Source organism: Otolemur garnettii, unplaced genomic scaffold (assembly GCF_000181295.1).
Source record: "Otolemur garnettii isolate 467f Iridium unplaced genomic scaffold, OtoGar3 scaffold00031, whole genome shotgun sequence".
Classification (NCBI taxonomy): domain Eukaryota; kingdom Metazoa; phylum Chordata; class Mammalia; order Primates; family Galagidae; genus Otolemur; species Otolemur garnettii.
In genome coordinates, this window is record NW_003852426.1 from 2,319,117 (window position 1) to 2,322,291 (window position 3,175).

Genomic DNA, 3,175 nt, shown 5'->3' on the forward strand with positions numbered 1-3,175 from the left:
AAAAGTCCAGTCAAGAAACACGATCAAATGTTTCTTCAAGTTGAATGTCAGACTGAAGCTGTATGAATTCCATTTGAAAATCGGCAGGCAGCATATTTATGTCGACTGAAAATGGAGTGGCAAATGCACAAAAATATTGATTATTTTCTCAGAAATCTCTGTTTCCAAATCTTATATCAAATCAAAAAGTGAGGCTGCATATTTCTCTCTGTTCATACAACTGTGTTTAGTCAAAATATTGAAATGCATAAAATTGTTTGCCTTCATTTGAGCTTGTCAAAATTTCGGTTTCATCTGGAACACTGTTATGGTTTGAAACATCGTATGGATAAGTTGGCCTTCACCTTGAAAATATATTTTTAATTCATTTAAATGAGTAGTTAAATCCTCTAAAAGTGCTAAAACCTGTATGTCAGTTTTCAGCATCAACTTCTAGAACAAATTTGGTTTCTGATACCACAAACAACTTGATAACATGTCACTAATCATAAAATGTTTTCACCATTTACCCTCGACTCAACCATCTCACTTCTGAAAAGTGAATGACGTTGCCACAGTCTGCAGCAGGACTTTTAAGGAATCCCTGGAATTGCTGCTGATTCCATCCCTTCATCCTTATGAAACACACAATCTTGATGACAATTTGCATGACAGTGTCCATTTAAAGCTTCTTCTTTTTCCTGACGTACCGTGCAGAGGCATTTCATCCAGTGTGAGTTGTGGGTAACAATTGCATCGTCTTCTACTAATTCTGTAAGTCTCTCTCTTGTACCGATCATCACTGGGGCACCATCGGTAACTATGGTGACAATGGACAAAGAAAGTCGCTTTAATTTTTTTTTTTTACTTCTTTGTATAACTTCTTGACTTAGTTGTCTTTTAGTGGCACTAAAGAGGCCATTTCTTCAGTGACATTATATTTGTCATCCATACCTCTAATAAAATGGCAAGTTGAGCTGTATGTGTAGCATCAGTGTCGTCATCCATCACTAAAGCATAGAATTTAAAATTAGCAGCTTTACTCTCCGACCCTCTTTTCATACATTTTCCAGTTTCTTCAGTTTAACTGGCTATGATCTGGTGACACAAACTGATTTTAGAAATCTCTTTCTTTCTTTCAGGGCAAATATTATCTGCCATGCTTTCCGTACATTGCTGAATAAACTCACCATCAGTAAATGGTTTTGATTTTTTGCTATTAAACATGCTACCATGTAACTAACTAGCTTCATCCAAGCCCCTTCAACAAGGAGGGTGAGTGTGCTACAGGAAGACTACAATGGATGCCACAGGAACACAAAGTCACAAGAATTCACCATAGGATCTGAAATTCATTTAGATAGGAGGCACTGAGGAGTCTCAGACCCCTAAAAGAGATAGCCACCAGGGAACAACCAGGTGACCACCATTCAATGCTTTGATGACATTTTCTTATGAAGACATTTCTGTAAGTGCTTCAACTAACACCCCAACTTATCTAAGTCCCAAAGAAAGAGAAGCCTCCTGTAGTATGAGGAGCTGCCTCTAATACTGTCATTCTTGCCTCACCATGACACACACCAAGGTCAATTGTTTTTCTCACTACAAAGTAATTTATCCCTCAGAGTAAATTCTCACTACAAAGTAAATTTATCCCTCAAAGCCAAGTGATCAAGTAACATAAGAAAAAGACAGCAGAGTTTTATACCTAAAAGGAGTCTGCTCATGACGCTGTAGACTGCACGAGGAAAACAGAAGACCCCCAGAGGGGCGTGAGTATCACCTTTTTTCTGAGCTCCTTACTGGGGCTGAGTCATCAGAGGCCCCTTGAGGTTTTGCACGTGGTGCTGAGACAGCAGAGAAGGAGGAGGAGGAAGGTAGGGGAGCCGGCTGTGGCCAGGACAGACAGCTGGCAAGTTTTGTTTCTGAACTTTTTATCTAAAGGTATCATTTTTACTGAAACTAAAGAACTTGACCTTAACTACTGAGCTTTTAGTGAAACTAATAAGCTTAACCAAAGTTATAACTTAACAAAGGACACACACAGTATCTCCAGAGAAACGAGTGAAAAGGAGATTGCATAATATTCAGAAATGCCATAAAAAGAACTCTAAGAAAGGAGAGTTTCACTGGCCAAAAATGGGATAAAACCCACATTGTGGTCTGGCCTTATTTTCTAACCTCCCAGCTTTCCAGCTGACCAACTACACACAATAAGCCCAAAGCCCTGTGTTCTCTCCATAGGTGGAATAAGATGGGAAATCCAGAGCTGTCCAAGGAAAAGAAAAGGATGTGGAAGAAATGAGTGCCTCAAAAAGTCAGAAGTTACATAAATATCAAACCAGGGAAAGCTCAGTCCCTCTCTGATGAGACATTTAGGAATAGAATCTAGGCAGGGTCCACAAGAAAGACAGTTTTAAGTAACATCTGCTTTGTTTATAAAGTATAGATATTAACACCTTATGTTCATGACTCAGAATGTCAGATTATAGCCCATATTGACAACAGTTATCTGTGGCAGGGAGACAATATGTGGCCTTCTCTTCCTTAAAGGAGAAACCAATTTTTTTTGTTGTTGCTTGAGAGAAGAAAAGAATATTAAGTAAAAATGGTATCAAGGAAAGGAAAAGCCTGGTCCCAAAACAAAAGGACCATTAATTGAAGAGAGCAATAGTACTCTATATTGACACTGAAAAGCATTATCCTTGCGGGGCGGGAGGGGCAAGATGGCCAACTGGAGCCAGCCTCCAACAGAATCTCCCATCCAGAGGGAAGGATAATGTCCAGAAAGTACCCAATTAAGCTGAAGACCAGAACCCGAGCTGAGACAGAAGACTGATACCTGCAGGTCACCTCTGCTGAGACAAGCTGCGACTCCAAGAAAACAAACTTCAGGTGCAAAATTCATCCCAAAGGAAAAGTGTCCATCCCCTAAGAAAGTTGTGTTTTGAAGATGTTAACAAATAGAAAAATATATCATGCTCATGGCTGGGAAGAATCAACATTGTTAAAACGTCTATACTACCTAAAGAAATCTACAGGTTCAATGTAATTCCTGTTAAAGCACCTCTGTCATACTTTAAAGACCTGGAAAAATTAGTACTTCATTTTACATGGAAACAGAAAAAAACTCGAATAGCCAAGACATTACTCAGAAATAAAAACAAATTGGGAGGAATCACACTTCCAGACTTCA